Source organism: Schistocerca piceifrons, chromosome X (genome assembly GCF_021461385.2).
Source record: "Schistocerca piceifrons isolate TAMUIC-IGC-003096 chromosome X, iqSchPice1.1, whole genome shotgun sequence".
NCBI classification, from domain to species: Eukaryota; Metazoa; Arthropoda; class Insecta; order Orthoptera; family Acrididae; genus Schistocerca; species Schistocerca piceifrons.
Genome location: NC_060149.1, coordinates 378,983,980 through 379,011,243, shown reverse-complemented (window position 1 = coordinate 379,011,243; position 27,264 = coordinate 378,983,980).

The window sequence follows — 27,264 nt, the reverse complement described above, 5'->3', positions numbered from 1 at the left end:
AGAATGTGGCACCAGCGATTATCTGTGCAATTTCATGTTTACTAACATCTTTGCGTCGCCAGGGCACGTTCCATTACAATGTAGAGAGTTTACCGCGGTCAAATGCACAGTTGGCTGACGACGGTTTGCTGACCAGCGATTAACGTAGGTGCACTGCAGAAACATTTTAAACGCGATTTACTTTTAACCACGATTGCGGGACCTTGGTTATCATGCTTTTTGACCGGGGTTGGTGCACTCGGCCATAAGTCCGAGTCGTTCACTTAAGGTGGCCAATAAAACTGACCGCCCGTGACAACTCTAAGTCGGGCCATCTGCACAATCTGGCAACACTGTAAGACGCGGAAGCGTTAGGAGGACGTGTTGTCTACTTCCGAGATGTTGTCGGGTTGTGTGAGCCTGTGGTCTAGTGGTAATCGTCATGCATTCTAAACTTATAGTCACCTGTTCGTTCCAACTGTGTTTAATTTTTTTACCACATTTCGGCCCTAGTCTGATTTAACATCGAAGATAATTCGCTTCACATTCTACCCACCGGCAATAACAAGTACTTCCAGAAACAATTCCGCAGGACAGCTCGTGGCTGCGTCGCGATCATAACAGCTTACGCTCGAGCGTTTCCTCGCGTTCCAAGCAGCTACCGGCCACCGGCCAGACGCCACCCGCCGCCTGAAATCCGGCGCCGCCCATGTGAAAGCAGCGCGACGCTGTCAGTGTATATATCAACTGTCATTATCGAATTTGAAGTGCTAGTTATCATCTTGCAGCTAAGCATTGGATTTTTCGTACTTGAAAATCATGAACTACGGTTAAGCATTGTAAAATTGAGTTGCAAGTGGAAATAGGTGTAACATCTGCAACACAGTATTTACTTTTGGTATAACAGAGGGGTGAATGTAGAGGAGGCAGCTAGGAAGATCTCAACTGTGTGTGGAGTGAGTGCTTTTGGGAAAAATACGCCAGATCGTTCTGGCATGAATGATTTTCCACATTAAGGACGTCTCGACTACTGATATATGTGTGGGATGACCATTTAACCATCATATGACATTTGCATTCAACAGGCAAAGGTCAGAAGTCTGGTGTAGAAGTACTGCATGCTCTAATTCGAAACAACAAAATCAACGGAGTGACTACTACTGAACGTTATCAGGTCGCTCATTGAGCATTGCTATGCAGTACTGTTACTGGTGACGTGTTATGATGCCTTTATCGTTAACTTCCTAAGAAGAAATGAAAGGCTGAGCCCCACTAAAAGACGTAAACTCGAGCAAAGGGTAGTGTGAACATAATATTTTACATCTTATAGCTCTAAAAGTGTGTTTTGGGCTACGAAATCTGTCCCAAGGAGTGTGTGCATCACAGCTGGAATTTGTTGCCAACAGCTGAGACACGTTTCGGTCGCAGTGTAAGAAAATCGAACAACAAAACTACACCACCTGTGCTACTGCATGATAACGCACTCTGTTGATTTGAGAAACAAAACTATCCAGGAGATTGATAGGAAAGTCGTTTCTCAGGCACTTGTATTGATAGGGAAGTCCTTTCTCAAGCACTTGTCCCTCTAGTCATATACCCGTAAAATTTTACCTTTGCCACTCTTGATCGATCAACCGTAAAGGCAATTCATTTCTAGATGAAAATACTTTTAAAACTACACTGATTTAATGACATCGTTAGAACCAGTAGGTTTTTACGGGCGTAGAATTTGTAAACTACTTTAGCATTGTCAGATTGTTTTAGATATCGTGAAAGAAAATTCTGCTACTGATTAATTTCTCCTTGATGATTACTGTTGCGTTCAGTAAACTAATGAAAAACGCAATTAAAATATTCACTATACTAATACAATTTAAATTCAGCTTACTACAGACACATCACGACGGTAGTCTATCTTAATAAAGCATTAAGTATCTGTAAGTCGATTGAGCCTATTTTAACACGATTTAGTTGGATATTACCGTCTTTTGACTTCGAAAAGTTCTGTATTTACTTCATTTCCTGTATCATTCGCAAGTATTATGAAAATGTGGCAGTTCATAGACAAAATTATGTATTCACACCAACAAAAAATATGTCGGCAGAAAACAAAGTTGGCATTATGAATTTGGCAGTACCGTAAGGTTTTCGCTCTGACACTAAGGGTTACTGAAAGTAGCAAGACGAATTTTGCTCGAGCGTTGTCTTTCGATTCCCTTATTGAGTTTGCATCTGCCTGCTTGTAGCTCTGCTACAAAAGAATTAAAAACCCATCCTTCAGTGAATCTCGAAAGGCGAACAACGGGAGCGTGCACCTGACAGGCAAGAACGTTACCTAGGAGCTAGCGAACAGGTGCGCTGTCTTTGGCGTACTTATTGGCTGAGTAGCCCCTATGGCAGATAAATCGCATCAAAAGCGTTAACTGATATCTTTATGTCACATCTCAAGAGAAAATCACTCACAGTATGAAATGACACGATAATATCAAGTGAATTTAGCAGGATAGTTCTGTGCCATCAAGGAAGTAACTCGTCGGTCACAGAGTTGCCAAACATATTCTGCACTGTTGCCAAGTTTCAGTTATACTGCCAGGAAGGATACCAGCTGATGTGTTCTGTGAGTGACCTTGGAAGTGACTATAGCTGCGTCTCAAAGCTGCGGATGGCAAGGGCCGCAAGATCCTCATTATATTTCAATGAGTCTTATTCGCATCTCTGTAACTAGGTTTAGGGGCTAGAGTGCAATTACTTGTAATACATCGATGCACTGAATGCAAACTAAATGTCATAAATTAATAACTGCGACAATTATTAGTGTTTTACTGTCTTAATCGGACCGAAACCTTGAAAGCGTATTCACCAGTCACGATTCACAATTTTGGAGCTTCTCCAGTGGTTGAGTTAGCAATGTATCTTTGCTGTACAATATTGTTATTGAGATCACTGGCCGGCCGCTGGTGGCCGAGCGGTTCTGGCGCTACAGTCTGGAACCGCGCGACCGCTACGGTCGCAGGTTCGAATCCTGCCTCGGGCATGGCTGTGTGTGTTGTCCTTAGGTTAGTTAGGTTTAAGTAGTTCTAAGTTCTAGGGGACTTATGACCTCAGCAGTTGAGTCCCATAGTGCTGAGAGTCATTTGAACCATTTTTTTTGAGATCACTGTCACTGGCACATCCGCCAGAAGACAGGCATGGCCTGTTGTCAGCTTTTCTGACGGATATTGTGCCTTTGCTCGAAACGTGAAGTCTTAAGGTGAATTCGAACATTCTATATGGCGAAAATTTAATGTTTCTATTCTTCCAGCTCTATCATTCAAAAAACAGTTACAATAAGTGGCAGAAAAGCGCCTGTGAACCAACAATTAATAATGCAGTCTTAATTAATGGAATCTGACAAATTCCATCTGTCATCTGATAATTGTGAAAAACAACTTTTTTTCATCTGCACAACACTGCAGTATGAACTCAAGGGTTTCATAGGATTCCTATACTTAATTTCGTTGTGATCGTTTTCAATGACAGTAGGGGAGGACCAAAACCATCTGACTTGAAACATACTTTTCCAGCGTGATTTGAATGTCTGGCTACAGTTGCAGTAGCACGTCCAGTGAGGTATCAAGAATGTGAGCAATCACTCATTGCTGTAGTATTGGCTAGGGCAGAAAGAAGCAGGTTTCCAACAAAGTAAACGATGAGAGACACTGACGCTGTCATTTATTAAACGGGAATTGTTCAGAAAATTACAACTATATCTAGTGAAATGAGTAGGTTGATGCAGGTCCAGTCCGGCACTATCACATTTTCCGAATAGCACTTAAGATGATGATGATGATGATGATGGTGTGTGTGTGTGTGTGTGTGTGTGTGTGTGTGTGTGTGTGTGTGTGTGTGTGTGTCTGTGTGTGTTTGTGTGTGTCTGTTCTTTCGGACATTTCCGAAAGAACATACACTACGAATCGAAATAGACAGCCTTGTTAATCAATTAAATATGGAAGGACAGATGTCCAGGCTGTCATGGGCGTTAAAATAGAACAACGGTGTCGGATGAAAATTTGTACCTGGCCAGGTTCGAACCCGGATTCGTAGTGTCTTTTCTTTAGGACATGTCCGAAAGAACAGACACCACACACATATCCATGTGTTTCAGGACGAATAGTGCATATTTTAGCAGGTGGTAGTACAGACGAATTCCATAAAAAAATTCCATATAGATGCGTCCACTTTTTATTGAGTACAGAAATACAGCTGTTAGTGCGTAACCCTAACAAACTCAAAGCAAAGGCAAATGAGGATGTTCAAAGTTGACTTTCAAAAATTTCCCAACCAACTTCAATGCACATTTGACTTCTCTTGATAACACCATGTGTAGCTCTTCTGAGATCGTCTTTGCGATCTTTTACGAGGGCTGAATTATTTATAATCCGAATGATCAAATCGGCTCTAAGGTTAACTTTTTCTTTGTAGACTTCGCTTTTAACCATCCCCGTAGGCAAAAATACAGAGAGATAAAGCCTGGGGACCTTGAAGGCCAAGAAAAGTGCCCATATCTACTGATCCATCTTCAGGGAAATGTTAGGTTTGGATAATGTGTCACCTGACGACTAGAATGTGCAGGAGCCCAGTCATGCTGGAGGAACATACGCATTCTTGTAGCCAAATGAACCTCTTCCAATAACACTGGAAGCTCATTTTCAAGGAGGTTTAGACAACTGGGTCCTGTAAGGACTAAAATACGAAGCGAAAATGCGTTGAACCCAGCTATATGTACGCCATAAAAATTGGACATATGTTATATGGTATTTTTCCTGAGATTTATCTATACTGTCACCTCCTACAATATTTACTATTCTTCCTGAAACATCCTGTATAATTATTCGGGTCTCGGCGAGTCATCGAAAGTTTTCAGTGCTAGACGCACGTCATCGTCCGAACCCTCGCGGGAATACAGTGTTGGCGCGAACGAGTGGCATAATGGACGACGGGGAAGGGGGGGGGAGGTGCTAATGTGGTATGCGGCAAAGATGGGAATTCGCGTCTGACGAGGAGCTTGTGTAGATAGGTGCTGCAGAGAGGTTGGCTGCTGTATCCCGACAGTGCCCACCGTCGGAGGTTAGAGTCGTCCCTCCGGCATGGGTGTGTCTGTTGTCCATAGCGTAAGTTAGTTTAAGATAGATTAAGTAGTGACTAAGCTTAGGGACCAATGACCTAAGCAGCTTGGTCCCATAAGATCTTACCACAAATTTACAAAATTTTAAATCCAAAATACTGCATCTCGGTTCTTACAATAGTGCAATAGGTGCGCACTGGTTAGATGTAACTGAAGAGACTCCAACTCGGAATGTGGTTAAGGGCAAATCCCGAGCGCATGACTACGAACAATTGGGAGCGGAAACTTAATGTCATCGGAACCTTGTTGAAGGGCCACGACATGCGATCGTTAGACCGACTGCAGAAAGTTCAGTTTATAAATACATATATACTTAGCAAAATATATCATGTCTCAGCAGTCTTACCGATACCGCAGGTCACCGCACATAAAATACTAGCTGTAGCCTCTTGCTATATGGGGAAACAAAATATCTTCAAAGTATCCTTCCACACGGCATCTTTGCAGAGGCAAAACGGAGAACTTGGAATTAAAGACGTGCTTTTAAACTAATACATGCCACTAAGACAGGCATCACGAAACTTTTGTTCCTGTCGTTAGATCCTGGGGACAGGAACGCTCCTGTTAATGTAGCACATATAGATGCCAGCCTAGATTACGTCCGAAACTACTATGGTGATTGGAGCTGTATAAGACTTCCACCAGCACAAACCAACACTAGAACTGTCAATGATTATATTACCAGACATCGTCTTCACAACCCAATTCCGTTAAATTAACCTACTAAAAACTGGATGAATGTCTGTAAAACTATCAACAATAAAATTCTACCAACTAGAGTCAGTGCCGTATGGCACGATGTTGCAAACGAAACCATACCCACAGCGGAACGATTATGAAAAATCAAATTGAGACAATCTCAATACTGCGATTAATGTCGGCTTGTAGAAACTGTAGCGCATATCTTCTTATGTGGAAATAGAATCAGAATTTGGAACTGGACTAAGAAGAAATTAGCACTATCAGCAGAACCGCAGAAAGTCGTATACCGATAACTGAAGCTTTACAACCTGACTGGAAATGTTACCCGTCCGCAAAGAATAACAGTTATTCGTGGCTTCTGAGACAGTTTGTGTTTTACGTCTTAACAAACAAAACTTTGACCTTAGAAGAGTACATGTTTTACATTGCAGAAGATTATTTTAAGCTGAAGAAGAATAACAAATATAAGGAACTGATTCAAAATTTTTTTATCAATTGCTTTATGTGGGCTACAAAGAAGTGGACAGTTTTATTGATTAGAAGCAGAATACTATTCATTCACTTTTTTTTTATTCCTGGAATCTTGTATTTTGTTGGCTCTAAAATCAAAACTGTTCTAATTTGGCAAAACCCCTCCGGCTCCGAAATTTCTTTCATTTGTTGAAAAATATATGGCTTCCTTACAGACCTCATATGCATCCAGTGCATAATAACTTAAACTGTGACTATATTTCTGAATGAATGTTTGTTATGTTTTTTTCCGTCACCCTTTTCACTGTTATAAGTTATGTTCTACAAGGAACTCACGCCATTGGAGGCGTCAATCTGTAATTTATTTTACCTTAATTACTTTTTCAATTCTGTTCTACAATTTAAGGCATATATGGGAACAAACATGGAATACATGGGAATAATGCAGCTACTCAGCGACAGGCATGGGGGAGGCGTTGTGGCCAGGCCTCGGATCTTCGACCCCTGCCCTCTTTGCCTCCGCCTACCTGGTGTTGAAATTCTCAAACTTAAAAAAAAAAAGAAAAAAAGTGCAGTGGTCAGCACGTCTGTCTAATAAGCAGGAGGTACAGGTTCAAAGCCCAGTCGGTCACAAATTTTCATCTGCCGTCGTTGCTGTATTTCAACGAGCTGTGACAGTGTGGACGTCGGTCCTTCGATATTTAAGATGCAATTGTTTTTTGAGGCAATATAGGTGATTTGCGAACATTTGTCTTGCGTGAATGTAACGGGAATTCAACGGCATACCGCCTTTAGTCATTGCTTTGTGACGGCGCTAACCCATGTCATATACATGCGAATCAGATTGTAGTGCATATTTAGCCAAATAACGAATGGTCAGTATACAAGTATTTACGAACAGCAGAAGCAGGATTGCAGCGAACTGATCACTTAACCAAGTGCGACATGGAGTACCTGGGTAATAGGTCACTCCAGCTGCATAGCTGAGGGTAATATTTGTTAAGCAATTCACTGCAGAATTAATGTAATTCCCGCACGATGACCTCTGTAGTCATACTGTATCATTAGCAGCTCGCGAATGGAGTACTATGTTCGTTAAATCGGATTACTCAAGCTGATGCCAAATAAAGAGAAGCGACGACGACGCAACACTATCTTTACTTAAGTAGGTAGTCAGCGCTAAATTATGTGCTCCACCATTAACGTTACTGTAAGCAGTTTGACAACAACACCACCACAACTACTGACAACCTGTACCATTATCATCACACAGTTGTAACTTGCAGTGATTACAAGTTGCTGATGTTTGTCAAGAATAGCAGAAAGCGCCTCATGAATGTGAAGTTCCATTTGCATTACGCCTAGGACGGAGAGAATCCTAAATAACAGAAATAGGTCACCTAGCGAAGAGAAGAGTCCACGTATTGTCTCAAGTTCTTGCAGTTTGATATTAATGCAGTCCCCGATGGTTTCACACTAACGACTTCTTTTGGTTATCGGAATACTCATATGGGAATTATTAAAGTGTAATTGCTAGAACCCTCAACTAACTTAATAACACCTCATTCTGGATTGAATACGACTCGGAAAGCGACGTTAATTTGACGTTTCCGTCCATCTCCTGACGTCTTACCGGATGAAGTCTGAAGTACATGCACAGTTATGTTGCCTGCCGCATGGATTCTGTGAAGTGCTGTGGCAGCTGGCAGTCGTTGCTGAATACAGACATGTGCAAATATCCTCACTGCTCTAGGGGAACTCGTCTTTGTTACATTTTTTCCATACCGTAATTAGCACAATAACATAAAGCTTATTCTGCTGAAGAACTTGATGCCCACAAGTCCTTAAGTAAGAATCTCCGAGCGGGAGTAATGCATGAAGGGAAACAGATTGTTGGACAAAAGAATGGACAGTTCCCTGCCTTTTGCGTTTCCGATAGCGCTTACGATAAGAATCTGGTGTCATATTATGCTTCAGAACCCTAAACTTTTTATATTTTTACTTCATACTAAAACAAAAGCTATTATATGAGAAGAGAAAATGACATATGCTTCTCAGGAACTTTAGTTTTTCGTGTTTATTTTCTCACTTCATACTAAAACAAGGGCGTTGATATGAGAAGAGGAAATGAAATATACGTTTCTAAGACATAATATTTCCTTGTGTGCTACTACTGCGTACATGAAAGACCTGCAGTTAATTTTGCCGACCAGAGTGGCCGAGCGGTTCTAGGCGCTACAGTCTGGAACCACGCGACCGCTACGGTCGCAGGTTCGAATCCTGCCTCGCGCATGGATGTGTGTGATGTCTTTGGGTTAGTTAGGTTTAGTCTGCAGCTCGTGGTCGTGCGGTAGCGTTCTCGCTTCCCGCGCGTGGGTTCCCGGGTTCGATTCCCGGCGGGGTCAGGGATTTTCTCTGCCTCGTGATGACTGGGTGTTGTGTGATGTCTTTAGGTTAGTTATCTTTAAGTAGTTCTAAGTTCTAGGGGACTGATGACCATAGATGTTAAGTCCCATAGTGCTCAGAGCCATTTTTTGCAGTTAATTTTAGTATGTTAGATAAATTTTGATATCACCTCACATTCCTTTGTGAAAAGGTTCCTATTTTCTTGGGATTCAAATAGAGTGGACATTTCATCACTGGTTAATATTCTGATGACGAATGACATGATACCCGTTGGAATTGCTCCATGGCACCTGTGAGGAGAGTCTCACGTTGGTTACTATAAGAACACGCAGGCAGTGATGTCCGCTCACTGCAGTCAGAGCCAAGGTGATTTCTTTCTGTTTATGGCGAAGCGTCTGCTGCAGTGTCCACGCTCAGCCAACATAATCAAATCGCGGCGGTATTGGGCACTGCTAAACCTTGCACTTGTCACGAGCCTCGACAACAAGAGCGCACTGTCTCTGCTAACGATACTGTGGAGTTAATACATCTTACTTACTCAACGTGAGATGCAGGACGTGGGTTGGGTAAAAATTCAGTTTGTAACTTCCCATCGCATTAAAAAACTTTACAGTCATATTTGATGCAATATTTATTGTTGGTTGTCTCTCTAATGTTAACATTATTGATTCAGATTGTGCGTGATGACGAAAACACACACACACACACACACACACACACACACACACACACACACACAACTACACACACACACACACACACACACACACACACAACCAGTCATTGATTCCAGTGAGGGTGACGACTACTGTGTGTTGAACAACACATGCACCAATCAAGGAGACTGAAAGTAAATAGACTTGTATGCTAAAGAACTGCGACAAAGCAAAGCTTGACCGATTATCAGATAATTGTCCACATGGATTTGTGGACGAGTATACTTTTAGTAAACAACGCACCTACCATCATTACATAAGATTTCTCGAAGGCGTAGGAGGATAGATTTCATTAAGTCGTCGATAGTGTAGCGTGATGGTTTATTTCCCGCTATACGTTTTCTATATTCGTCCAAAAGTCGCTTGCATTTATAGGTCCACATGGCAATAACCTTGTTACCTCTGCCCACATAGTCTCTATGTGGTTGATGTTCGGTGATCGTGGAACAAACGTCAACAGCTTTATCCTCTCTTGGTCCTGAAACCAATCTTGCACTGCTTTACTATGGTGGATTGAGCTCTGCTCCTGTAAATAAAATGTTATCTCGTTACTTCGTATATTTATATTTAAATAACGCATTTGTAATAAGCACATTGTATTATTATTTTCCATAGTGTTTAAGAATTCAGGCCCTGTCATAGTTAAGTGATCTAGATTCAACAGTCCGATTAAGAATGTGGTTTACCCAGTCTATCATATGATGAGAGCCGTAGTCGGATATCCACATTAAGACTGACCGGCTGAATCCGATTAGAACGATCTGGTATCGAAAAGAAATTACAGAAATCGGATAATATGAACGTCTGTATTGCAACAATGCTGCGCACATAAATTCCTTTGATGAAGTAACAGGTAGCAACTGTCTAAGAAAAAGTGAGAAATATGTTTACTAGCAGCAGTGTAACGTAATCATAACCCATATTTATGTTATGGAAATATTGAATCGAACAATACACATCTATTTCAGTGGTGGGAAGATACACCATATCGGATTTGCTGATGACAGAATGATAATAATAATAATAATAATAATAATCCCATGTGGTGGATAGGGGAAAGCATCCCCCATATGAGTGGTACCGAGGAAATCAAATACTTGGGGTGAACCAAATACTAACACAATCCTGAACGGCTACTCAACTCGTTGAACCCAAAATGCAGACACGTCTGAGTGAAGATCACCCCTACTCTGGTCACTGTCTTTAGCTCAATGAGCTCGGATGAAAATATTTGCTTTCAAAGGCTTCAGCACCCTCTGCTCCTGTTCGGTCCTGGTATCACCCAGGCCAAACCAATGAAACACAAGAAAACATGAACTGTGCAAGCAAAGTCAACTTTACCCAGGTGGTACACAACCCGCCCGACGACAGGCGGCAGCTGGATTTTCGGATTCTAGGGAGTCCAGGCTAGCACGGCAGAGAATATCGAAGATCTCTGGTAAATTTCCCTACAAGCAGAAAACGTGTATTTGAAAACTAAACATCGATACATTGATCCAAACACGAAAACTAAATAATCTCACATAAGAAATCGACGGACAAAACATTCTCATCCTTGCTCTTCAATAACCACGACTAACTGACAATGAAACCTTGCATTACCGAAACCACTGCATCTTCAAGAGCAAAATACAACAAAAGGTAGCGAAAGGCGCGCCAATCTTCGACATTGCACTTCTCGAACACAGATCTACCATCAACTATGTCAAAGAAATCACACCCATCAAAAATCGATTTATGACTATGCTCATTCAGAGCCCCAGTAAAAAAAATGTACATGCCCCACCATCATCGAAAATAAGAAATAAACCAAAAATGTCGAAAAATTCTGGAACACACTCGAAAAAACTATGAGCAAAATTCACCAAGATGACGTGGAAATACTAATGGGAGACTTCAGCTCTCTATTAGGGACAGAAAAAACCTATATAAAAATCATTGGTACAAATTCAACACACCTAAACACTTACACCAACGGCACACGTCTAACTGACATTTGTCAACAATTCAACCTCTAAAGGATGTCTACCCACTTTAGGAAAAATCCAGTTCCCAGGTAACATTCTTGGCTACCAGGTGCAAGCTGCATTCGTTCGCCTTTCGAGACTCGCTGAAAGCCAGATTTTTAATTCTTTTGTAGCAGAGCTACAAGCAGGTAGATACAAACTCAATAAGGGAATCGAAAGACAACGCTCGAGCAAAATTCGTCTTGCTACTTTCAGTAACCCTTAGTGTCAGAGCGAAAACCTTACGGTACTGCCAAATTCATAATGCCACTTTTGTTTTCTGCTGACATCTTTTTTGTTGTTGTGAATACATAATTTTATCCATGAACTGCCACATTTTCATAATACTTGCGAATGATGCAGGAAATGAAGTAAATGCAGATCTTTTCGAAGTCAAAAGACAGTAATATCCAACTAAATCGCGTTAAAATAGGCTCAATCGACTTACAGATACTTAATGCTTTATTAAGATTTACTACCGTCGTGATGTGTCTGTAGTAAGCTGAATTTAAATTGTATTAGTATAGTGAATATTTTAATTGCGTTTTTCATTAGTTTACTGAACGCAACAGTAATCATCAAGGAGAAATTAATCGGCAGCAGAATTTTCTTTCACGATATCTAAAACAATCTGACAATGCTAAAGTAGTTTACAAATTCTACGCCCGTAGAAACCTACTGGTTCTAACGATGTCATTAAACCAGTGTAGTTTTAAGAGTATTTTCATCAAGAAATGAATTGCCTTTACGGTTGATAGATCAAGAGCGGGAAAGGTAAAATTTTACGGGTATATGACTAGAGGGACAAGTGCTTGAGAAAGGACTTCCCTATCAATACAAGTGCCTGAGAAACGACTTTCCTACCAATCTCCTGGATAGTTTTGTTTCTCAAATCAACAGAGTGCGTTATCATGCAGTAGCACAGGTGATGTAGTTTTGTTGCTCGATGTTCTTACACTGCGACCGAATCGTGTCTCAGATGTTGGCAACAAATTCTAGCTGTGATGCACACACTCCTTGGGACAGAATTCGTAGCCCAAAACACACTTTTGGAGCTATAAGATGTAAAATATTATGTTCACACTACCCTTTGCTCGAGTTTACGTCTTTTAGTGGGGCTCAGCCTTTCATTTCTTCTTAGGAAGTTAACGATAAAGGCATCATAACACGTCACCAGTAACAGTACTGCATAGCAATGCTCAATGAGTGACCTGATGACTTTCAATAATAGTCACTCCGTTGATTTTTGTTGTTTCGAATTAGAGCATGCAGTACTCCTACACCAGACTTCAGCACGTTGCCTGTTGACTGCAAATGTCATATGATGGTTAAATGGTAATCCATCACATACGGTATATCAGTAGTCGAGACTTCCTTAATGTGGAAAATCATTCATGCCAGAACTATCTGGCGTATTTTTCCCAAAAGCACTCACTCCACACACAGTTCAATTCTTTCTAGTTGCCTCCTCTGCATTCACCCCTCTGTTATATCAAAATTAAATATTGTGTTGCAGATGTTACACCTATTTCCACTTGCGACTCAATTTTACAATGCTTAACCATAGTTCATGATTTTTCAAGTATGCAAAATCCAACGCTTAACTGCAAGATGATAACTAGCAATTCAAATTCGAAAATGACAGTTGATATATACACTGACATTGTCGTGCTGCTTTCACATGGGCGGCGCCGGATTTCAGGCGGCGGGTGGCGTCTGGCCGGTGGCCGGTAGCTGCTTGGAACGCGAGGAAACGCTCGAGCGTAAACCTGTTATGATCGCGACGGAGCCACGAGCTATCCTGCTGGATTGTTTCTGGAAGTACTTGTTATTGCCGGTGGGTAGAACGTGAAGCGAATTATCTTCGATGTTCAATCAGACTCATAACTTTAGACGAGGACCAAAATGTAGTAACAAAATTACAGTTAGACGCGAACAGGCAACTATAAGTTTAGAATGCACGACGATTACCACTAGACCACAGGCTCACACAACCCAACAACATCTCGGAAGTAGACAACACATCCTCCTAACACTTCCGCATCTAACAGTGTTGCCAGATTTTGCAGATAGCCGGACTTAAGGGTTGTCAGGGGTGGTCAGTTTTATTGGCCACCTAAAGTGAACGACTCGGACTTAGTCTCTGTGGCGGCCGGCCGGCGGTCAGTTTTTATGTCTAAGACTGAACCTTGTTCCACTCTTGGATGGTATGCTCATGCAGCACACGAGTGTAGTGAGTGTCATGCGCGATTATCAGGCAAAAGATGTAGTTGAATATAGTTTCCTACGTTGTAAGCTGTAATTTTCTTGTTTGGTATATGTTACTCTGTTGGAAGCATGTATTTTCACAATAAGTATAAGATAGTAGCAACCTACACAAAAATGCTAGGCACAAGGTCAGCTACTATTGATGATAGTATAGCCACTCTGACGGAGCAAGTGTCACAATTATTAAAGGAAAATATTCAAGAAAAGATACCCTTGATGAAGAGATGGCTCAATTAGAATCTCAGCGGGCTGTGTAAGAGCCACCGCCAGGTTCAAGTGAATTTAAGTCGCCAGTAGCAACGCCCCACTTTTCAGAGGATCCTTCAGTAGCTAACCTAATCAGATCGTTCTCCGGAAAAACAACAGAAGACGTAACGGTATTCGTTAACGATGTACTGACTACAGCCGGAATGAGCAATTAGTCATATGAAACTACTCTACAGATAGCCAGTTTATGTCTTACAGGTGAAGCCAAGACATATATTATGTATCACGAAATGTTGAGCAAGGCAAGTATATTAGAACAATTAGCGAACAGTTTGTGTGAGAGATACTATAAGTAGAATAGTGCTAGGTGTTTTTAGATAAAAGTTGAGTGGGTTGATACAGAAGGCAAATGAGACTGTGGAGACATTTTCTGATGGAATCCGTAAGACAAATACGATAACATAAGAGTTGAGAGGAAGTCAAGAAGTGGATCGTGTCATGCTCACGGAGGCAGAGCTCTCGATGTGTTTTTGCAAGGAATTCCTGTGCAGTCTTCGTGAAGAGTACGAATGTAGAATCCGAAGGATTTGGCTGCAGCATTACGTGTTGGAACGCATTTGCAGGAAACAGATATTGCTACACGAGAACGAATGGTAAGCGAATATTTTTCTCTGAAAAGGATTGTTATCGTTGTGGAAGGAAAGGGATTTGAAGGCACCATACGATCAACTGCATTGTCTCAGATGTTGGCGTTTTGGCCACAAGGCAAATAAGTGGGGGAACAGAAGGCAGGGTAATGGAAATAAACAAAGAAAAACTTTAAGCACAAAAGGAGGCGTTTCAGCCATAGGAATACATTCCCAGTAAGTCACAGTACCGCAGACATTAATGCAGAGTCGGACTGCTGTTTGATGGGCTTTGTAAATGGCAAGGAATGTAAATTTTTGGTCGACACCGGAGCACATGTATCTGTAATTAGTTTATACCTCATGGGTAGGAAAAGACTAGAGACTCCCAGGTATAAGCTGCGAGGAGTGGGCACTAATGATCTGGTGTCGTTGGGGACAACACAGCTCATTTCTAGCATAGGAGCTATAGACTTTTGTGAGCACGAGGAAGTGCCAACTGTAGGACAAGGGTATTACGCGATTTTCGGACTTGATTTCCTGGATAGGCATCATGCAAAAATTAATCTTGCACAGCACACAGTTGAACTTGGTGATAACTTGTTTCCGATTGAGTCCAACAGCTGTAAATGTTTCAATGTCGCAAGGTATATCGATTTCTAAACTATCACCCAATGAACTGCGTACACATACATTAAAGTTAACTGCGTATGACAAAGTACTTGATGGTACAGGGTAGTTGATTTGGGTATCTGTAGATGCCACAGAAGAAATTATGTGTGGTTGAGCCACTGCAGAATAATGAGTATTAGATGAAATGCATAGTTTACACGAAGAAGTGTTGCGTATATAACAAACGTTAATGGAGAACTGACGATTCTGGAAAGCTTGATAACTCTGGGACAGATGAAGTCAATCACCTAAAGGATTAGTTATAGCGAGTTTAGAGATACCCAAGGATGAAGATATCGATGGATCACGAGATGATCCATCGAGCCTTGAGCAGCCGTTGGCGAAGTATCAGTGCAGCAGCAGTGCAGTAGCGAGTCGCATATTTAGCTTTCATATTTGTTTTGTAGTTTGATTCTTAATTTCTTTCCGAGTGATTGTGCGCTTGCATATTTAATTACATAAAATCCTTGCGTATTCTCGTATTTGAGAGGAGTAATATTGATTTCTGTAGAGTATAAATTCGCGGAGTCGTTAGATATTAGCAGTAGGATGGATGGGTTGTGTGCGTGCTGTGTGCGGGCGCAGGAGGTACTGGCCGCGGTTCGCGAGCAGCTGAGCGTGCTGTTGGCCACGGTCAGCCGCCTTCGGGCTGCGGTGTCCGGACAGTTGCGACGCCGGACATTTGCCACGGTTTTACCTGCTCCGAAGGGTTGGGTCCCCCTCCCCTCCTCCTACTCCTCACCCGCCCGCCCAGTTTGCTTTCGAAGCTCCTAAAATGACCATCAGTATGGAAGTTATTACAACGAACAAGGGCAGGCCTCCTGCTCATTAGAAAGCTTACGCGTATCTTAAACAGAGCGAATCTAAAGAAGGTTTTGTTATATGGATGTGCTTACGCCGAAAAGCGGATCATTGCAAGGGAAAGCTGCTTTCGAGGAACGGAGAAGTGTTGAGCGTATTAGAACATCTCTGTGGACCACCTGACGATGCAGCTCTGAAAGTGAGAAAGCAAGTGGAAAGAGCGAAGAGAAGGTCTCGGGAAGAAACTACACAGTTTTCGAAGATATACGCGGATGAAATGGGAAATCTACATAATAAAGTTTATGACTTTGTTACAGTGATGCCTAATTCAGAATCTATGCGTCGTCGATGGAGTCAAGAGTGGGGGAACCAACAAGCGCCTAAGAACTCTTATGAAATTGATCTTCATGAAGATCTATTAAAAATGGGAGATGGCAGTAGTTCTCTTCTGGAAGACGATAGATTAGAGGTGAGAATAATGATTTTTAGTGGAAGCAAAGGAAAAGAAAGTTTAAAAACATGTTCCCATTTTTTTATGGATGGAACATTTAGAGATGCAGCAAGCAGTTTGCACAGATCTACACCATACACGTAGACTTAGGAGGCCCGATTAAAGAAACAAACATTCTTCCTACTGTATTTGCACTGCTCCCTAATAAGAAGAAAGACACGTATGTTCGTCTGTTTCGTCGGATAAAACAGGCAGTCTCTGAGTGGTGTCCTAAATAAGTAAAGGTGAACTTTGAGGCAGCTGCGATACCGGCCATTCGTCAAGTTTTTCCCACAACTGAAATAAATGGATTCTATTTCCATATGAAGAAGAGTTTATGGAGAAGAATTCGACTTCTCGGTCTAACTGAGGAGTACCGCTAGAACGAGGATTTAAGACTTCACGTCAGCATGTGTGCAGCGCTGGCAGTTGTAAAACCGGAGGACATAAGCAATGGATGGATTGAGATTCATGCAGAAGCTCCTGATAACGGAATGTTCTCTCAATTTTTTGGCTACTTTGTGGATAACTGGCTAGAGAATGAGGATATCGCAATAGAAATGTGGGACTAATACGGGAAAAGGCACCGAACGACTAATGCTGTTGAAGGGTGGCACAACAAAGTACATATTATTATTGGAAACCCTCACCCTAAAATCAACTATTTGGTGGAGTGCTTGAAAAAGGAAGCACAGCTCACAAACTGCACGTACGTGAAATTAGAAATGAATCTTGACGGTAAGAAGAGGATGAAGTACTTGAAGCTGGACGACGGGATAGAGAAAATCGTAAAGAATTATGAAGAGACCGGCAACATTAGGCCTTGCTTGAAGGCCATTGCCCATATTCAGACACTGGACTAAAATACGTTAAAAATAATGTATTAAAAACTATGAAGACCACTTAGTCCTCGCAGGTTGCTGAGATAAAATTATTAAAACATTGAAGCAGCATTGTCGGAGCTAATATTAAGTTGTAATTGTAAATAGAGTGTACATTAGTTCAGCGTGATTAGGCTGATTTTACACACGCCAGAATGGTAGATGGTCATTTATCATTTTCACGGTCCAAAGCCTGTGCAAAGTGTGATGCGAATCAACCTTTATTGTAAAAATTAAAAAGTGTTTCAAGCCTCACAAAAGTATCCCTGTTGTTGTCACGTTAAGATAACTTTTTTCTACCTTCCAATATTATGGCCTTACTATTAAATAATTGTGAGGTCTAAAATAATTTTCTGAAGCTTCAGAATCGCAACTATCACCTAAAATATCATGGTTCGTTAAACTTACAGTATACGCTTTCGTAAAAGAAAATGGGAGCTGAACCTTTGAATTGCACCTAAAATTGACATCGCAAAACTGATCTGATGCTAAGGTTGACAATTTTGGCACCTCAAATATTTTTTATTTAAGTTTAGCTGCAAACATTTATAGTAGATGTAAATCTACTTAAGTACATTTAGATATAGTCCTTTAAAAATTAAAATTTCTTACTAAATTGTTGATTCTCTTTAAACAGGTCAGTAAAAGCAAGGCGCTTACTACTGAAAATTAATTGTTACTAAAGAACATCAGAAATAAATGTATTAAACCTACTTTTCTTATACATTAGAGACTTTTTGAAAAGATATTTGATCATTTCCTCTGTCACTGACAGTGTAATTTCAGTTGCTTTGCAACACCAGAGACATCTACTTCTAAATTATGTTTGCAGCTGATCTCATTTCGTATTCTGGAATATTTACTTCGTCTTCTTTGGTGGAGGAATTTCGGAAAATGCATTTACTAACTCCACTTTAGTGGCACTGTCATCAATAACACTACCGTCGCTGTTGCGCAGTAAAGGTACTTACTGAGCCTTTCCGCTGGTTTACTTAACATGGAAACAGTAACCCTTTGGATTTTCCGCCACATTTGTAGAGCGAGTTTCGTTGTGGAAACTATTAAAGGCATCTGGCATTGAAATACGCACCAAATTTCGAGCCTCAGTAAAACTTCACCAATCTTGGAGATTTTGCGTTCGTCTAAATTATACGTGCCTTTTGCGGTGCTCCTGCAACAGCTTTCTGTCGTGTTTTGTGTACCATGGGGGATCAGTTCCGTCTCTTATTAATTTATTTGGTATGAATATCTCGAGTGCTGTTGATACTATTTCTTTGAACTCAAACCACATGTGGTCTTCATTTACATAGTTTGGAAGGATTGGAGACTCTCTTAGAAAGACGTCACCCGAATTTTTAGCTGCTTTTATAAATAGATATATTTCGCGTTTAGTTTTGGTGAATTTCTTTGTTGCGAAAGTGAGCGCCTCTACGACTGTGTGTTCACTAATCCCTGTATCCGTCGTGATGCTCAGGATTATTTGTGGCTGAGAGGTCAAGTGTGTTTTCGTAACCATTTACAATTTGAATGGCCTCGTCAACTAATTGTTAAAAATAATTTAAAAAAGCATTTAGAACAATTACGGAAGTTGTTTTCTATTTACAATAGGGTATGAAAATGTATTTTTGTCAACATGCGGAAGGTAGATTGAAGTAACTGCAGCCGGCCGCGGTGGTCTAGCGGTTCTAGGCGCTCAGTCCGGAGCCGCGCGACTGCTACGGTCGCAGGTTCGAATCCTGCCTCGGGCATGGATGTGTGTGATGTCCTTAGGTTAGTTAGGTTTAAGTAGTTCTAAGTTCGAGGGGACTGATGACCGTAGATGTTAAGTCTCATAGTGCTCAGAACCACGTGAACCACCACGTGAAGTAACTGCCAACTATAATTGTATGAGTAGGGTACCTATTTGTGATGAGACTCAAGTTTTCTTTTCTTTGAACTGTTCAGCAACTGTTTCATCTGAGACAGGGGGTCGGTAAAAGGAGCCAGTTATTAATTTATTCCGGTTGTCGAATATAACCTCTGCCCATACTAAGTCACAGGAACTATCTGCTTCAAAGTCGATTGTGAGCTTACATTATTTTTCCTTAAGTTACCCTTCTTGTTTCTGTTGTAGTGCAGATAATCACAATTAAGGCTTTTCCCTCCAGAACCTAAGATGCTTTCTCTTTGACCCTGTAAGTACCAGAGCTGAACAATGTAGAACAACAACGTACGTTACAAGCGTAGCATCCTGTATTACTTCATTTCCTTATTTCTCACATTTTAAAATTGTCAGTCGACTTTAGATGACATGTCAATCATAGATGTTCTTATCGCTATTTTTTTCAGTTATGTTTTGAACATGGTCCCGCTACACTTTATTAACTAATGTTTTTAGTGAGTAAATTAATATGGAGTATGTCGTTCTTCTTTTCAAACATTCACAATCCCATTTATTCTTACCCTATTGTCTTTTGGGTATGCAGTTGTAGCAATTAAAGTAGGCACAAATGCAGTGATAAAAAAGAAATGATTAACGTACATTTGCATTCTCGTTTCATCGTTCTTTTCTTGTTGCTCCCATGCCGACTGGACTGCTTCTACCGCAATCAGTAAGTGTGAAAGGAAGCTACCGTACAGACAGAGGAATCTACACTCCTGGAAATGGAAAAAAGAACACATTGACACCGGTGTGTCAGACCCACCATACTTGCTCCGGACTCTGCGAGAGGGCTGTACAAGCAATGATCACACGCACGGCACAGCGGACACACCAGGAACCGCGGTGTTGGCCGTCGAATGGCGCTAGCTGCGCAGCATTTGTGCACCGCCGCCGTCAGTGTCAGCCAGTTTGCCGTGGCATACGGAGCTCCATCGCAGTCTTTAACACTGGCAGCATGCCGCGACAGCGTGGACGTGAACCGTATGTGCAGTTGACGGACTTTGAGCGAGGGCGTATAGTGGGCATGCGGGAGGCCGGGTGGACGTACCGCCGAATTGCTCAACACGTGGGGCGTGAGGTCTCCACAGTACATCGATGTTGTCGCCAGTGGTCGGCGGAAGGTGCACGTGCCCGTCGATCTGCGACCGGACCGCAGCGACGCACGGATGCACGCCAAGACCGTAGGATCATACGCAGTGCCGTAGGGGACCGCACCGCCACTTCCCAGCAAATTAGGGACACTGTTGCTCCTGGGGTATCGGCGAGGACCATTCGCAACCGTCTCCATGAAGCTGGGCTACGGTCCCGCACACCGTTAGGCCTTCTTCCGCTCACGCCCCAACATCGTGCAGCCCGCCTCCTGCGGTGTCGCGACAGGCGTGAATGGAGGGACGAATGGAGACGTGTCGTCTTCAGCGATGAGAGTCGCTTCTGCCTTGGTGCCAATAATGGTCGCATGAGTGTTTGGCGCCGTGCAGGTGAGCGCCACAATCAGGACTGCATACGACCGAGGCACACAGGGCCAACACCCGGCATCATGGTGTGGGGAGCGATCTCCTACACTGGCCGTACACCACTGGTGATCGTCGAGGGGACACTGAATAGTGCACGGTGCATCCAAACCGTCATCGAACCCATCGTTCTACCATTCCTAGACCGGCAAGGGAACTTGCTGTTCCAACAGGACAATGCACGTCCGCATGTATCCCGTGCCACCCAACGTGCTCTAGAAGGTGTAAGTCAACTACCCTGGCCAGCAAGATCTCCAGATCTGTCCCCCATTGAGCATGTTTGGGACTGGATGAAGCGTCGTCTCACGCGGTCTGCATGTCCAGCACGAACGCTGGTCCAACTGAGGCGCCAGGTGGAAATGGCATGGCAAGCCGTTCCACAGGACTACATCCAGCATCTCTACGATCGTCTCCATGGGAGAATAGCAGCCTGCATTGCTGCGAAAGGTGGATATACACTGTACTAGTGCCGACATTGTGCATGCTCTGTTGCCTGTGTCTATGTGCCTGTGGTTCTGTCAGTGTGATCATGTGATGTATCTGACCCCAGGAATGTGTCAATAAAGTTTCCCCTTCCTGGGACAATGAATTCACGGTGTTCTTATTTCAATTTCCAGGAGTGTATATTTATACTTGGCAGAACTCATTACATACTGACATAATCGTCGGTATTGCTTTTGTTTCCCAAAAGTTATAAATATTTCGATTTCGGAAAAGAAGCTCTGTATTTGGCCAAGATGTCGAAGAAGAAGGTCCCTTACGTACTGGTTGTATCGAGTAAGATGTGGTGACGGCGGTTTGTAAGCGGACAGAGGTAGTGCGGGGAAGGGCGTCCCTTACCTGAGGGATCGCTACCTGGCGAAGGGGCAAGTGTGGCAAATGTCCGGTGTGGCAAATGTCCGGCATTCTCAGGCTACTGCCTCGAGGTGCAGCGACGGCGGAGGGTCTGGCGCGTCGCTTGAGACACCCCAAGTGTCGCTTGCTGCGTCCGCTGGCACAGCCGCCGAGGCACCTTCTGGGGTACCCAGCGCGTTGCGGCGGCCCTCACCTCAGGGTGAGTGGCGGACTGCAACGCGTTCGCGTCGCTCGAGGCGGAGGGCCAATGTGGAGGCTGGCCAGCTGGCCTCCCCCGTTCATCCTGTCAGTGGGCAGGTGGTCGCTCCTTCAGCAGGGCCCGAGCAGGCACACGGGGGCAAAGGCTTGCTGGTTATTGGGAGCTCCAACGTTAGGCGGGTGATGGAGCCCCTTAGGAGATTAGACACCGTAGGAGGTGTCTACTGAGGTCGAAGTTGAGTGTGATTTTGAAGTTATTTGGACACGCTTAACAGGGCTAGGGGAAATAAAGTTAATTGTGGGGTGTTATTACCGGCCACCAGGTTCCACCGTGACAGTTCTAGAATCATTCAAGGGGAGTGTACCTTCTGTATCGCAGAAGTACCCGGATCATGGTATATTAGTCGGAGGCGACTTCAACCTACCTAGTATAGACTGGGATGTCTATGGATTCATTACAGGTGGTACAGACAAGCCGTCGTGTGAATTACTTTTGAACACATTATCCGAAAGCTGTCTTGAGCAGCTAAATCGACAGCCAACGCGTAATGGAAATATTTTAGATCTGGTAGGCACGAACAGACCAGACCTCATCGACGGTGTCAGTGTTGAGACAGTGATTAGTGATCATGATGTTGTCATTATGACTATGGTTACGAAAGTTAAAAAGTCGGTCAAGAAGGCTAGGAGAGCATTCTTACTAGAAAGAGCTGATAAGCAGTTGTTAGCATCCGACTTAATTAATGAATCGACTTCATTTACTTCCTGTACGATGGACGTGGAAGAATTATGGGCAAATTTTAAGCACATTGTAAATCACGCATTGGACAAATATGTGCCGAAAAAGGGGGGGTTACGGACGGAAAAGACCCACCGTGGTTTAACAGCGCAATTCGGGGAATGCTCAGGAAGCAAAGGCAGTTGCACTCTCGGTACAAGAAAGATCGGGAGAATGAGGACAGGCAAAAGTTAGTAGAGATTCGTGCTGCTGTAAAAAGAGCGATGCGCGAACCATTCAACCACTACCACCGTCATACCTTAGCAAAAGATCTCGCTGAAATCCCAAGGAAATTCTGATCTTACGTAAAATCGGTAAGCGGGTCGAAGGCTTCCATCCAGTCACTCACTGATCAGTCTGGCCTGGCAACGGAAGACAGCAAAACGAAAGCTGCAATTTTAAATTTAGCATTTGAGAAATCTTTCACGCAAGAGGATCGTACAAACATACCGCCGTTTGAATCTCGTACAGATTCCCGTAAGGAGGACATAGTGATAGACATCCCTGGGGTTGTGAAGCAGCTGAATGGGCTGAAAATAAATAAATCGACAGGTCCTGATGGGATTCCAATTCGGTTTTACAGAGAATACTCTACTGCATTGGCTTCTTACTTAGATTGCATTTATCGCGAATCTCTTGCTCAAGTCCCGAGCGACTGGGAAAAAGCGCAGGTGACGCCTGTATATAAGAAGGGTAGAAGGAGGGATCCTCAAAATTACAAACCAATATCCTTAACATCGGTTTGTTGCAGGATTCTCGAACATATTCTCAGTTCGAATATAATGAATGTCCTTGAGACAGAGAAGTTGCTGTCCATGCAGCAGCACGGCTTTAGAAAGCATCGCTCCTGCGAAACGCAACTCGCCCTTTTTTCACATGATATCTTGCGAACCATGGATGAAAGGTATCACACAGATGCCATATTCCTTGACTTCCGGAAAGCGTTTGACTCGGTGCCCCACTGCGGACTCCTAAGGTACAAGCATATGGGATTGGTTCCCAAGTATGTGAGTGGCTCGAAGACTTCTTAAGTAATAGAACCCAGTACGTTGTCCTCGATGGTGAGTGCTCATCGGAGGTGAGGTTATAACCTGGAGTGCTCCATGGAAGTGTGGTAGGTCCGCTGTTGTTTTCTACCTACATAAATGATCTTTTGGATATTGTGGATAGCAATGTGCGGCTGTTTGCTGATGATGCTGTGGTGTACGGGAAGATGTCGTCGTTGAGTGACTGTAGGAGGATACAGGATGACTTGGACAGGATTTGTGATTGGTGTAAAGAATGGCAGCTAACTCTAAATATAGATAAACGTAAATTAATGCAGATGAATAGGAAAAAGAATCCTGCAGTGTTTGAATACTCCATTAGTACAGTAGCACTTGACACAGTCACGTCGATTAAATATTTGGGCGTGAAATTGCAGAGCGATATGAAGTGGGACAAGCATGTAATGGCAGTTCTGGGGAAAGCGGATAGTCGTGTTCGGTTCACTGGTAGAATTTTGGGAAGATGTGGTTCATCTGTAAAGGGGACCGCTTATAAAACAATAATACGACCTATTCTTGAGTACTGCTCGAGCGTTTGGGATCCCTATCAGGACGGATTGAGGGAGGACATAGAAGCAATTCAGAGGCGGGCTGCTGGATTTGTTACTGGTAGGTTTGATCATCACGCGAGTGTTACGGAAATGCTTCAGGAACTCGGGTGGGAGTCTCTAGAGGAATGGAGGCGTTCTTTTCGTGAATCGCTACTGAGGAAATTTAGAGAACCAGCATTTGAGGCTGACTGCAGTACAGTTTTACTGCCGCCAACCTATATATCGGGAAAAGACCACAAAGATAAGATAAGAGAGGTTAGGGCTCTTACAGAGGCATATAGGCAGTCATTTTTCAGTTCTGTTTGGGAGGGGAACAGGGAGAGAAGATGCTAGTTGTGGTACGTGGTACCCTTCACCACGCACAGTATGGTGGATTGCGGAGTATGTATGTAGATGTAGATGAATCAAACGAAATGTCAGGGTGTCTGTACTACATGCCAAGGCTCGTCACATGAAAGATAGTGACCGGGAAGCCATGGAAACTTTGTTGTTAGGATATTTAATTTATTCAGTTCAGATGATCCACTACCATCAACTCCTATCACACAACATCTGATACCAACAGGCAATAGTCACCAGTGTATAGGAAACAATGCAAACTAGCAAAATATCTACAGCCACTAGCAGACGAATTTATAGAGCAACAATTACGTGAGGATATAATTGAGGGTAGCAGAAACTCGTGTTCCCGGAAATCACAGATACATTGGACAACCAAGGAATGTGTAAATATGTTTTAACGATTGATTTTAGAAGTGGTTATCACCAACTGGAGGTGTTTCCCGTCGACAGATCCAAAACAACTTTCACAACACATTCAGGTCATTATCAGAATAAAAGAATGCCGTTCAAATTGGAAAATGCTGTGTCTGTATGATGTAATCGTGTGTTCAAGAACTATAAAAGATCATGTTATATGCCTGAACGAAATATTTAGTGGGTCGAAGGCAGCACTCCTTACACTCTGGAGAAATGCCATTTTTCTCAGACACAAGTAAGTTATCTTGGGTTTATAATCACGCAAGATGGAGTGAGGACGGATCCTCGTTTTACTTCTGCTGTACATAATTTTCCGACACCACAAACTAGTAAACAATTACAGCCAATTATTGGATTATGCATTTATTATCTCAAGTTCGTGAAGCGATACACTGAAATTGCACAAATGTTAACTAAGTTACTACGAAAAGATGTAAGTTTTCAGTGTAGAAACTCAAATAGATCGTAATATCAGATCTTTTGTTAACATTGTCTGACTTTGAACAGGAATTCATACTTTCATGTGATACCCCTAACAATGTTTTGGGTTGTATTTTTTGTTGGAATGTTGTTGAGAAAGAACATCTGGTGGCATATGCCTCCATTCAACTGAATAAGGCTGAAACTAATTATTCGACAACTGAAAAAGAAATTTTACCCATTATTTAGGGAATCTCATATTTTAGTTGCTATTTGCACAATCAGAAATTCAAAATGATTACAGAACACACATGATTAAAAGGACTCTTAGGGTTGAAAGATCCATTACATCGATTAACAAGATAGGTATTAAAACTAAGTGAGCTCAACTACGAAGTAAATTCCTAGACCAGGACTCAAACATATTAATGCTGATACCCTAAGCAGGAAGATAGCAGTTTTAGAAGGAGTAAGTGGAAGCCAGAAAGATTGGATAAAGGCATAATAAGCTGACAGTGAGTTTCAATTGTTTCGAGCACAACCTCAGTTTGAAACACAAGAAAGCTTGCTATACAGATCTGAAAAACGTGGATCTCACATACTAGTTCCTTTAGCACTGAGAATGGAAATATTACACCAAGCTCAGAACCATGTATTATCAGGTGATAGAGGGAAATGAATAACTGATAGACGTGTACCTGAGATATTTTGATGGAAAACTCATTGCAATGTTGTACCTCAGTATATAAGAAACTACACCCATGTTCACAAAGAACAGATTGGAGTCATCAAAAAATTCAGTTACAGAGAGTAACCAAAACTGACAAGCTATTTTCTATGCTAGTATTGGATGATTGGATGTCTTAGGACCTTTTAATAGACCACAAGTGGTTAGTAAATATGTTCTTACGATGGTGGATAATTTTTCACCGTATTTAGTTATGGTAGGCATCCCAGATCTGAAAACGAGTACAGAATCATAGGCAACTGTAGTCAACTGGGTAGTGAAATTTGGCATTCCAGCAACTATTATAGTGGACCAGGGAACTAGCTTTTTATTGGAACTAATGAAACAGTTATGTCACTTATTGAAAATTAAGAAGTTACGTACCAGCCAATTTTAGACTAATGGACTGACAGAACGTGTTCACTGTACTTTATCCAAAATGTTAAGACATTATGTAAATGTACATCATTCAGATTGGGACTTATATTTAAATTTTGTTATTGGTGCACATGATTCCGTAGTTTATACTGGAAGTGACCTCTTGCCGTACAGGTTGATGTATAGTTGGGAAATGCTGCCGTCTTTTGATGCAGTTCAACCTAAAGTGGGTTTACAGGATGAAACAGTGAAGAATTTTGAGAAGAAATTGAAAGAAATTTGGCAAATGGTGAAGCGAACCAACACAAAAGCATTAGAGAAACAAGAACGTATTGGGCAACAGATGAGTAAACTGCCACAATGCAGAATAGGGCAGTGGGTATTAGTAGTTAATCCACGTACCCCAAGGGCAAAACGAAATAGTATTCAACAGCATACTATGGATCTTACGAAGTTATCAAAATAACTTCGCCAGTGAACGTAAATTTACTGTTGCCTGTACAGTCCATGCAAGTGGAGTAAAACCATTTAGAGGTGAGCTTGATGCATTGTCTTGTGATAGATTCCTTCAACCATTGCGGAAAAAGAAGAATTACCAAGGAAAAAGTGCATCAGGGAAATATAGCTTAAGCACTTAGGTATAGTAAATAGCCTAAATTTAATGTGAAATTCACATATTTTACTTATTAGTTACTGAGGTTAGTCTTAATTTGCTGTACTTTATAAAGGTG